The sequence below is a fragment of the Trachemys scripta genome, chromosome 4 (genome assembly GCF_013100865.1).
Source record: "Trachemys scripta elegans isolate TJP31775 chromosome 4, CAS_Tse_1.0, whole genome shotgun sequence".
Classification (NCBI taxonomy): Eukaryota; Metazoa; Chordata; order Testudines; family Emydidae; genus Trachemys; species Trachemys scripta.
Window position 1 is genome coordinate 96,544,894 of NC_048301.1, and position 12,025 is coordinate 96,556,918.

General features: G+C 44.5%; 1 protein-coding gene across 9 annotated transcripts in view; it reads left to right on the forward strand.

The window, feature by feature from the left end:
* IRAG1 (inositol 1,4,5-triphosphate receptor associated 1) overlaps positions 1–12,025 on the forward strand; it is a 132,599-nt gene that overhangs the window by 13,902 nt on the left and 106,672 nt on the right. For 8 of the 9 annotated variants that reach the window (XM_034770008.1, XM_034770014.1, XM_034770015.1 and 5 more), the window contains exon 2: positions 6,390–6,510. The exons of the other annotated variant lie outside the window; for it this stretch is intronic. The gene's annotated coding sequence lies outside the window, so the exon portion shown is untranslated. The remainder of the gene's footprint in view (positions 1–6,389; positions 6,511–12,025) is intronic. 9 annotated transcript variants of the gene reach the window in all.

Consider the following 12,025-nt stretch of genomic DNA (forward strand, 5'->3'; position numbering starts at 1 on the left):
CCTCCTCACTGTCCACAGTCTCTGACAGAAGCTTGGAATATGCACAGCTCTGCATTAGCGTTGCAAGCACGGGGCACACAATCCTTTGGTATTTGCAGAGCAGCAAGAAGAACCTCATTGGTGGGGAACATGACAATTTCATGGAGGACCGGTTGCTGTGGGATGTAGCGAAAACCAATTCAAGGTTGTTGTTGGCATTCACAGAGCAGCTGCCAGAGAAACAAGCACTGACTGGTGGGATTGTAATGTAATGTGGGGTTGGGATGATGAGCAATGACTGCAGAATGTTCAGTTGCAAAAGGCCGTGTTCCTGGATCTGTGTGCTGAGCTCACCCCCACCCTCCAGCCTTGGGACACCAGAATGAGAGCTGCTCTGACCGTGGAGAAGCAAGCGGCAATCACACTGTGTAAACTTGCAGTGGTGGCTTGCTAACTGTCCATGGCAAATCATTTTGGAGCTGGAAAATCCATTGTGGGGACTGTTGTCATGCAAGTGTGCAGAGCCATTAATAGTCTTCTGCTGTGCAGGACTATGGCTCTTGGTAATGGGCAGGACATAGTGGATGGATTTGCAGCAGTGGGGATCCTTAACGCAGTGGAGCAATAGATGGCATGCGTTTCCCTATTTTGGCTGCAGCCCACTTTGCCCCAGGGTATATCAGCAGATAGAGCTACTTTTCTATTGTTGTTATGCAAGCATTGGTAGATCACTGGGGATGGTTCACTAACATCAGTCCTAGCTGGTCAGGGAAGGTATATGACGCGTGCATATTTAAGAACACAGGACTGTTCAGAAAGTTACAAGCAGAGACTTTCTTTCCCAACCAGTAGATTGCCATTGGCAATGTTGAAATGCCAGTGGTGATCCTGTGGGATCCCAGCCCATCTCTTGCTCCCCTGGCTCATCAAGCTGTAGACCGGACACCTTGACAGCACCAAGGAAAGATTCAATTACCAGCACAGCAGGTGGCAGAATGACAGTTCAATGTGTTATTGGTATACTGAAGAGACTATGGCATTGTTTACTCAGATGATTGGATCTCAGTGTGAAAAATATCCCAATGGTTATAGCTGCCTGTTGTGTCCTGCATAATATTGGTGAGACAACTTGGGAAATGTTGCTGCTGGGGTGGTGGGCAGACATGAAGCAGCTGTCTGCCATGTTTGAACAACCAGACACAACGGCTATTAGAAGAGCTCAGTGTGGAGCTACACAGCTGAGGGACGCCTTGAAAGTCACTTTAACAATGAGCCACAGTAGTGCCTTGTGCTGGACTGTGTTCTCCCTGGCCATGCACTTTTGAGGCCTGTTAGGAACTGTGTGGTGCTTGCTGTACATCTATGACTATAACACTGTCAGTGTGCCTATTAATTGTGTGATGCTTGTTGTACATTTATGATTATTACACTGTCACTGATCCTTTGAGTTCTGTCACACTGCACAATAACAAGTGGGTGCTTTCAGTACCTCCAGGCATTCTGAAGTGTATGCTGGGAACTAATAAAGATTAATAGAATTTTGAATAACAAGACCAATCCAAAATATCTGTGCAACTTAAAAGCAAATACATCAAAAACTTTAATAAATTAATGGAACAGAACTTAACATATTCACTTTGGCTACACATACAGTAACTGTGGCTTCCTCAGGTCACTGTATCTGAAGCTGTGGTTGTCCTTAATGTCTCCTGGTGTGAAGTGGTAGAAGTAGTGCGGCGGTCCCTGATGCCATGTGGAATATTGAGGCAGGGTGTGCGGAGTTCTCCATGATTGCAAAGGGAGGCGAGGAATTGTTGAACCTGTAGGGCCACAAGAATCTACAGTATCTGTGTTTGTTGCTTGAGAAGCCCCAGTTTGTCCTGGGGCATCTCCCTCTCCTTTTCCTGCTGGGACTCCTGAGGCTTTTTCCTGTCAGCTCTTTTTCCTTTTCTAAACGGTCAGAAATATTCACTCTCCAGGCCCTCTGCTTGCAGCCTGATGCAGCATTGGTTTGCAGGGTCTCATGGAACATGTCATCCCAAGACCTCTTCTTTTTTCTCCTTATCTGACTCAGACTTTCCACGTGTGTGGAGGGGGAACCCCTCAAGGCTACAACAGCAGCAGCTACAGATAAAGCACACAGAGGTACCATTGTCAGTATAGTCATAACAGAAAGCAAAAGTTAATGTTCAGAACTCCCTTTCCTTGTCCCCCTGAAGTTTTAAACAAGATATGACTATTGACACTTCTGCTTCAGAGTGCTTGTGCACAGCACCACTCACAGCACCAGCCATGATGGATATGACCCACCAGGAATGAGGAAAATGAGGAGGGAATTGCTCGGTTGCGTAAAACTGTGAATATAGGGCAATAGCACTGAAGATTGGCACCATTTCCCATGGGTGGTGGTGATTTTTAGCTGATATCTCATTCCTGATGGTAACAAAGACACAGAGAGCACAGCTGCTGCTGGCGTCCCAAAGCCACCTGGTCCCGTATGCCGCCACTCTGTTTACTGCATTGGTGCCTACTGAAGTCATCACAGACTGCCATGGGAAAGTGTCCTAGCACGGAGGAAGAAATATGGCTGTCATCAATAGAAATCTTCAGGAAAGGATTGCAGAGTACCTCAAAGGGATGTCCCTTTGTACATAACAATCTGTTCTGCATGCCCCATCCCCTGCCTAAGGAATGAAAAGCCGTGTACCCAGGGATATGTGGGGTGGGGGTAGTGTCTCTGCAAAGTAGGGTATGTTGCCACTTTTACCAAAAGAGCAAGTGTGTGGCTTGGCACTACATCGACTGTTGACCTCTGTGGCCTTCTGGTAGGCCTGACACAATTCCTTCACTTTCATGTGGCACTGCTGCTGATCCCGGTCATACCTCCTCTCTTGCATCCTCTGTGCAATCTGCTCATAGATGTCCACATTTCTGCAACTGATCTATAGCGGTGCCTGCACAGCCTCTTCTCCCCACATGCCTAGGAGATCTAATATCTCCTGTCTACTCCACGCCAGAGTGTGTCTGAAGCACACTGCCAGCAAGGTGCACACAACAGTGGAGAGCTGCTAGGTGTGCTCACCAAGCTGTGCAATCAGGAATCCATGGGGTTCCAGTCTCCATGACCCTGGGCATTGGAGTTCACAAATGTGACGAGAGCAGTCAGTGTCAGGCATTGTGAGACAGCTGCTGGAGGACTGTTAGGGTTGACATGAGTAATGCAATTTTTACACTCATACAGTATTGCCCTTAGTACGTCAAACATGGCTCAATGCCATTCAGGGAGTTGGTGTTGCTGCCTTGCCTTGGTGTTGCAATGGGGTGCTTACACCAGTGGGAGACAATTTTAGGTGTAGGCACCTGCACATCTACGTTGACGCAAGGTGGCTTATGTCAGCCTAACTTTGAAGTGTAGACCAGGCCTAAGAATGGTACTTTGTAAATATAACTTAAAAAAAAATCCTGAAAAACCTCTACACAGTGGTTATGAATATCTAGTTTCGCTTATGTATTGATCTTATGCTTTCCATAAGAATTAGCCATGCATTTCTTCTTCCCTACACTTATTTTTTCTAATATAGAGACATTCGTTATGTTCAGTTCCCCACTTGCTTTGTACATTAGTTTCTCTTTTGAAAAGCAATGTAAACTCCCTGGAAATGTGTGAGAAACACCTGGGTTATGAAAGTTTCCACTGACAACTTTCCAGTGAGTTCACACTAGGTAAGTTATAATAATGATGATGTTATACAAGTCCGTCCTTTAAAGAATCTCAGAGCAGCATGGCACAGTACTGATAGTATTCCAAACACTTATCTGTTTTTTTTTTTTTTTCCCCCACCAAAGCTGTAGTGCACTAGGTTAACAACTTTTAGCTTTCTGTAGTAGCTGTTGGGAATGGGTTACAGATTCTGGCAAGCCCAGTCATCATACATGTTAATCAGACTCATGAGAATGTTATTAGGGGACTGGTTCTTCCCATGCTGACTGTCAGCCAGCCAGGGAAGAGTTTTAAAGAAGCCCCAGTACTAAGTAGTCTCTCCCTGGGTGACAGATATTTTGAGGCACAGCCAGGCAGAATAAAATAAATATGGGCTGTGCTGCTTGAATATTATCCCTGCCCATAAAAAACAGCAACTGGGGAGGAAGGAGCCCATCACTGAAAACTACCAATGTATCCCAACTTTTTTTATTATTATTATTATTAATTTCCCCCATATTTGGTCTCTTTGACTACTTGTGCCTATGCAGGTGGGGTATGCAAGCCCTAAGGGTATGTCTACACTATGAAATTAGATCTAATTTATACAAGTCGATTTTTAGGAAGCGATTTTACACAGTCGATTGTGTGTGTCCCCACTAAGCGCATTAAGTCGGCAGAGTGCATCCAGAGTACCGTGGCTAGCGTCGACTTTCGGAGCGTTGCACTGTGGGTAGCTATCCCACAGTTCCTGCAATCTCCGCTGCCCATTGGAATTCTGGGTTGAGCTCCCAATGCCTGATGGGGCAAAAACATTGTCGCGGGTGTTTTTGGGTACATGTTGTGATTGTTGTCAGTCGTCCCTCCCTCCATGAAAGCAAAGGCAGACAATCGTTTTGCACCTTTTTTCCATGCAGACGCCATACTGCTTTCAGCAGACGGTGCAGTAGGACTGCTAACTGTCGTCATCCAACCACCGCCTGGTTGGGAGGTTATTGGCTCCAGGGTGATAAACAGTTCCTGGCTGTCGGGGAGAATGGTTTCTCTGCTTGTCTGCTGTGCGCTATCTTCCTCCTCCTCCACCACCTCATCTTCCTCGTCCCCAAAATCCTCATCCTTGTTGCTTGAGACTCCCCCCTTGCAGGACAGAGGTAGGGTAGAGGTAGGACCCCCCCCTAGAATTGCATGCAGCTCATCATAGAAGCGGCATGTCTGGGGCTCTGACCCGGAGCAGCCGTTTGCCTCTTTGGTTTTTTGGTAGGCTTGCCTTAGCGCCTTAATTTTCAAGCGGCACTGCTGCGGGTCCCTGTTGTAGCCTCTGTCCATCATGCCCTTGGAGATTTTTTTCAAATATTTTGGTATTTCGTCTTTTGGATCGGAGTTCTGATAGCACGGATTCATCTCCCCAAACAGCGATCAGATCCAGTACCTCCCGTTCGGTCCATGCAGGAGCTCTTTTGTGATTCTGGGACTGCATGGTCACCTGTGCTGATGAGCTCGCCAGACTGGTCAAACAGGAAATGAAATTAAAAAGTTCCCGGGGCTTTTGCTGTGTACCTGGCCAGTGCATCTGAGTTGAAAGTGCTGTCCAGAGCAGTCACAATGGAGCACTCTGGGATAGCTCCCGCAGGCCAATACCGTCGAATTGCGTCCACACTACTCCAAATTTGACCCGGTGATATCGATATCATCACTAATCTCGTCGGGGAGGAGTACAGAAAACGATTTTTAAGCGCCCTTTAAGTGGACAAAAATGGCTTCATCGTGTGGACGGGTGCAGGGTTAAATCGATCTAACGCTGCTAAATTCGACCTAAACTCATAGTGTAGACCAGGGCTAAGGCAGAAGAAACTCCACTATGGGTCCAAGTTTGGGAAGAGAGCTCAGTAAAGAGAATTGGGAGCTGCAAGCTGCCCAGAAGCAGAGTGCTAACTTGCATCTGTTCCAGTAGGTTTCCCTATAATCCCCTGTTGTAGGGCTGGAATTCTTCTCTTTGGGAGCTACAGCAGCAGAGTACTGACCATTCCTCTGAATAGGTTGATCCAACTGTCACAGAGCCAGTATGGGAACATGTGAGACCCAGGGTACGTGAATATCATTTTTCTGGATCAGCTCATAAGTACTTGATTTTTTTTCTATTTTTCACTTGTTAACTTTTAATAATAATAAATTTGTAACTTATAGAATTCACGCTGGTGCAGAGGACCTGCTCTCCCCTCCACACACACCCCCAACTACTTAAACCCTGTATAAAGGGCTTAAGTGGTGCTTAGGGCTTTCTGTAGGTCCTTTGTATGGACGTTAATTTAGCTCAAAATGACAGAACAAGATTTTAGAGAGATAAGGTGGGTGAGGTAATGTCTTTTATTGGCCCAACTTCTGTTGGTGAGAGAGACAAACTTTTGAGCTCTGGGTGGCTCGAAAGCTTGTCTCTCTTTCTCACCAACAGAAGTTGGTCCAATAAAAGTGATTACCTCACTCACCTTGCCTCTTCTAATATTCTGTGATATGGCTACAGTCACACTGAATAGATCATGAGCTTTTTCAGTATGTTTTTAAATAGGTATAATACGTGTCATTATCTTACTTTTGGAGAGAATGATGCATGTTGCTTGATCATTTTGAGTGCCTTCAAATACAGCTAGGCAACATCCTACTTTTTGAAAAAACTTAAGGTTTACTATTATGATTTTTTTCTCTCTTATAACAGGAGGGTCCTGCTTACTGTATTCAATCCAAAAGCCCATTGCCATTTCATTATCCCTTCTTCACCTACAATACTGGACATTATCTTGACTATGGCAGTTCCAGACTTCAGACTCCACTGTTAGGTAATGAAATATCAGTTTATTTTATATTTGTATTACTTTTCAACCTTACCTTTGCTCATTTCTTGGGCTGGGCTATGGCGATGTTTCATTTGGGGTCTGATCCTACACTCATACACACAACACCCAGTGGCATCAGCTGCAGTTTTAACATCTTCATTTTGTTTTCTTAAGAATATAGACTATTTGTTAGCAGTTATAAAGTAGCTTCTCTCTTATATAAAAGTAGAGGAGTTGTTGCTTTTTACTTATTGTAAGTAAATTAATTATAGGATGGAGAAATCTGTTGCTAAGATTACAACTGTGATAGATTATTATGGAGCACTAGTAAAACAAAATTATTTGGAGACAGTTTCTGCTTTCAGATGCACTCACATGAATGACTTCTGTTGCAGCCAGTGGGAGTGGCTTATATTCATTAAAGAACCGAATTTGGCCCTTGAAGTCTGAACTAGATGTTGTGAGGAACTAGTTAATTGAATTGGGCCGGGTGAGGAAGACTTTGACTCAAGTAACTAGTGGTCCAGAGCCAAATTCTGCCATTATTTGTCCAAGTACAGCTCCTATTAATTTGTCCCTTAATATTAATTACTTCTGAACTTCTTTTGCATTGAAAGCATCTGCTGATTTGCCGTCAAATACCTATTGAGATTGGGGTATATAAGGAATGCAGGATTTGGGTTGAGAATTTGCCAGAAAACAGCCAGATGCTATTTTTCTAGTGCCACCGAACAAAATCATTGTATGATTAGCAATCTGTCCTGTCTCATTAAATAAATAGCTGCTAAATGTTCTGCCTGAAAGAGTGAGTGAGAATGATAAATTTAACCCTAAGTGCTTGTAAGGTCCATTTCTACAGCTCTACCCCGATATAATGCAACCCGATATAACATGATATCGGATATAACATGGTAAAGCAGCACTCCGGGGGGACGGGGCGGGGCTGCGCACTCCGGCGGATCAAACCAAGTTTGATATAACACGGTTTCACCTATAACGCAGTAGGATTTTTTGGCTCCCGAGGACAGCGTTCTATCGAGATAGAGGTGTACTTGAAACAAGTATCCTATTGAGAGTCTTAAGTCCGTGGTAGCAAAAGTTGTTTTTTAAATAGTTTAAATTATATGTTGTAACTAATATTTTTGCATATTCTGACATTCTTTAATGGGTCAGCTATTTTACACCCTTCCAGAATAGTTGTAGATTGCAGCACAGTGGAGAAAACAGCCAAACTGTCTGAACATATTAGCTTTGAACTATTCTCACCAGGCCCTGCAACACACAATTCCAGTGTTTCCTGTTACATTTATGCTCTGAAACATTAATGTTAATGGCTAAATTTTCAAAGCATTGCACAGACATTTATAAAGATAATTCAACAATTTGTGACAACACCTTTACATAACACCTTCACTACCACTTTGAAAATACAAACCTTCCATTCGCTGCCTAAGGAATACTAAAACCTTATGAACCAAATTCTGCCCTCAGTTACATCCATGTAACCACACTGAAGTAACCGAGACAAAGGTGCTGCTGGTGTGTGTGTGCACAACTCTATTGACTACAAATGGTTTTGCAACAGCTGATGCCTGTAGTGAATTTGGTTTGGTGAGGCTGTGTGAGTATGAATGAGGGATGACTTTGGCCCTCTAAAGCAGGGGTGAGCAAACTTTTTGGCCCGAGGGCCACATCTGAGTATGGAAATTGTATGGCGGGTCATGAATGATCACGAAATTGGGGTTGGGTGCACGAGGGGGTGAGGGCTCTGGCTGGGGGTGCGGGCTCTGGGCTGGGGCTGGGAATGAGGGATTTGGGGTGTAGGAGGGTGCTCCAGGCTGGGACTGAGGGGTTTGGAGGGTGGGAGGGGGATCAGGGGCATGGCTGGGGGGGATGAGGGCTCTGGCTGGGGGGATGAGGGCTCTGGCTGGGGGTGCAGGCTCTGGGGTTGGGCTGGGGATGAGGGGTTTGGGGTGCAGGAGGGTGCTCCAGGCTAGGATTGAGGGGTTCAGAGGGTAGGAGGGGGATCAGGGCTGGGGCTGGAGGTTGGGGTGTGAGAGGGGGTCAGGGGTGCAGGCTCTGAGCGGCGCTTTCCTGAAGCAGCTCCTGGAAGAAGCATAGGGTGACCAGATGTCCCGATTTTATCGGGACTGTCCCAATATTTGCTTGTTTGTCCTGAACATCGGTCGGGACACTGGACAAACAAACAATTTTGCCCTCCGCTCCAGCGCACAGGCGGAGCCCAGAGGGGCTCTCGCCCTCTCCTTCCCCCATTGGATCCCTCCCCAAATCCATGCCCCCAGCCCCGCCCCCTCACTGCCCCATTGGATCCCGATCCGGGCCTGGGGAGGAGACGCCCCTGTGCAGCAGCCTGGGCACACGGGCTATGGCCAGCCGGGGCTGGGAGTGCTCCAGCCCTGCAGCCCACGGAGCAGCGCGGTGGGTCCGGGGGCAGTGCGGAGTGGGCAAGGCCCGGGTGGGCGGCGCGGCCCGGAGGCGTGGGCTGCCCGCCGGAGACACACGGCGGAGAGGGGCTGTGGGGGCAAGACTTGTCCCAGGCGGGGCGGCCACCGGACAGGGGCGAGGAGCCGGCCGGGGTCCCCTGAACCGATAAACTTCCCCGCCACTGCTGGGGAGCCCCGGGAAGGAGCCGCTGGAGCACAGCCAAGTGGGAGAGGTGCGGGGCTCCCCGCCAGGGCGTCCGGGGCACTGTGTCCACCCTCCCCGCCCCGCCCCCCCATCTCCCCCAGCATCCCAATATTTCATCCCTGTGATCTGGTCACCCTAAAGCAGCGGCATGTTCCCCCTCCGGCTTCTACGTTTAGGGGCAGCCAAGGGGCTCTGCGCTCCCATTGGCCGGGAGACCCCAGACCCCGCTCCCCAACAGGAGCTTGAGGACTGGATTAAATTGGCTGGCGCGCCAGATGTGGCCCACAGGCCATAGTTTGCCCATCCCTGCTCTAAAGCCATCCCAATGAGATTGTTTAGGAGACCTTCACTCAAATTCTAGATGCCTCACTGCTGCAAAAATGAAGGAGAAAATGTAATCCTTAATACTTAAACCCGTTATGTTATGCAGAGGTTTGTATTGTCTTTGAATATTCATGAGACTGTACAGCACACTTTTCCATTAAAGTTGTCAGTTGTAATTTAAAATGAGCTTCTTAATTGCTACTTCTTTTTTGGCTCATCTCAACACAAAAGCGTTGCCATGCACACCTAGAATACAAAATACTCTTGTTCTCAGTGCTGGCAATAGAAGAATGCAGTGCTATTCAGATTTAGCAAATGCAAAACTGACTTGATATGGTAAGAATTTTAGTGTCCCAGCCTTTGTTTATCAACCCAATATGTTTCTGGCTTCTCTAATCAAGGTTTGAAGCCATTTTTCTTTGAATTAATTGACTATAAGGAATTTGGAGGAAACTTTATAGACAGAGCTAGCTTTTAAATTAAAATATTTCCTGCAATAAAAAGAAAAAATAGTATATTCAGTGTTACTTTTTCCTTTTTATATTATAAAATATGCTTTTCTGTTTAAGAGAACAACAGAAAATACACTAGAGCCAAAAACTCTTTAAAATGAATTTGCATGTTGCCATTAAATGCCATGGCAACTAAAACAAACATTGTTCTATTTAGGAAACTTTTTTTTTTAAATTGTGTTGAATGTGTTTTGAGATTTTTTTTCCAACACAATTAATTAGTGTCCTTCGTGCATGGAGATCCAGCTGTTCTGTAGTGTGTGGCAATTATAATCAGATGGGATAAAAAGAGGTGTTTTTATATATTATGGATGGGGTTGATAGGGCCACCTATTAAGGTTGCCCTATGCTTCCCATTATAAGACCTAATTTTCTGTTGCTTATAACTTTATTAGACTGTAATTGTTTGGCTGAAATTCCAGTTCATTCCATTGATCCTTGGGGAAAAAAAAGTCAAAAAGAAAAGAGCAGATTGGGAGGAAGGTTGTCTAATGGATGGAGCAAAGGGGTGAGAAAAATGGGATCTGGTTTTTACCTTCCCCTCAACACTAATTAACAAAGTGACCTAACGCAAGTCAATTTATGCCTATTTTTTTTCTGAAGTTTCTACTGATTTGCAGTAACTCAGTTTTTGGTTGCTCAACTTAATTCACCTAGGATGTGACTTTCAAAGGTTCAAGTGAGCACTCACAGTTCCCAGTGACTTTTTCTGGAGTTGTAGTTGCTCCCTATTTCTCAAAATCAGTTGCTAGGCATTTGACATTTCCAAAATCAGAGACCACTTTTGAAAATTTAGGCCTTTATTTCTTTGTGCCTCAATTTGCCATCTGAAAAACAGAGATAATATGTAATATGGGTGGTTTTGATGTTTAACGTTTGCAAAGTGCTTTGAGATCTTTGGATGAAAGGAACAATAAAACTAAAACTGTTGTTATTGGGACAGATCTTGATGTCCCAACTCAGTTTATTCAATCAAACTCTCACGTAGTGAAAGTTTTCACTCAGTAAGGTTTTCAGGATTTTACCAACTGTTATTTACTTAATAGCTGGTAGGTATATAGTTTATGATAATAGCTTACAGTAAACACCCCTTTTTTTTTTTAAGATGACTTGCAACAAGAAAAAATAGGAGGGGGTTCTGCTTCTCCTTTACCTTGGAAATATTGGGAATGTAAATTGTGCTGCTCCCTGGTTTTGCAAGCAACATTAGTGAGAAGTTTCAGATGAGTATTAGGAGCTTTATCCATCCATAAATGAATGGGTTAGGAAGGGCTGAACATTTTAACAAAAACAGCTTTTCTGGCAATTTTTTAATCCGGTGTTTTGAGATAAATAGGTGGTAACAAAACCAAACAAAACCAAAATGTTTTAAGTAGTTCTAAATCACAATAATTTCCCTTCTCAGTTTATCAGGTTTCACTTGCATGATGGTATCTCTAGTGTCATCATAATAACATTTCTTATGTTGACCATAATGGGGGCTTGCACCAATTTAACTAACTTGATAGAGAAAATAATGTAAATTGGTACAATCGCCCATGCCATTGAAGCAGTTATACCAATACAAAGAAATGGTATGGTAAATTTAGAGTTTTCCAGGGGGAAAAAAGGGATTGACCAGAACTGAATTTCTGAAATTAAAGACAACAAAAATAATAAATATCTTAATATTTTTCAAGTCCTTTCCTGCCTTTTTTATACATCATAAAGAAGCAAAATAAAAATAAATAAAAAATAAACAAGGGCACAAACACATTGTTGTTCCTTTTCTGTATCACCTTGAAAGAGTCACTGTTCTTCACTTTAGGAACTTCAAGTTACAGACTCAAATTGAATTTTGTTTCTACTTTAGTAAATGGTAAAAAGAACAGGAGTACTTGTGGCACCTTAGAGACTAACAAATTTATTAGAGCATAAGCTTTCGCGGACTACAGCCCACTTCTTCGGATGCAAAGTGGGCTGTAGTCCACGAAAGCTTATGCTCTAATAAATTTGTTAGTCTCTAAGGTGCCACAAGTACTCCTGTTCTTTTT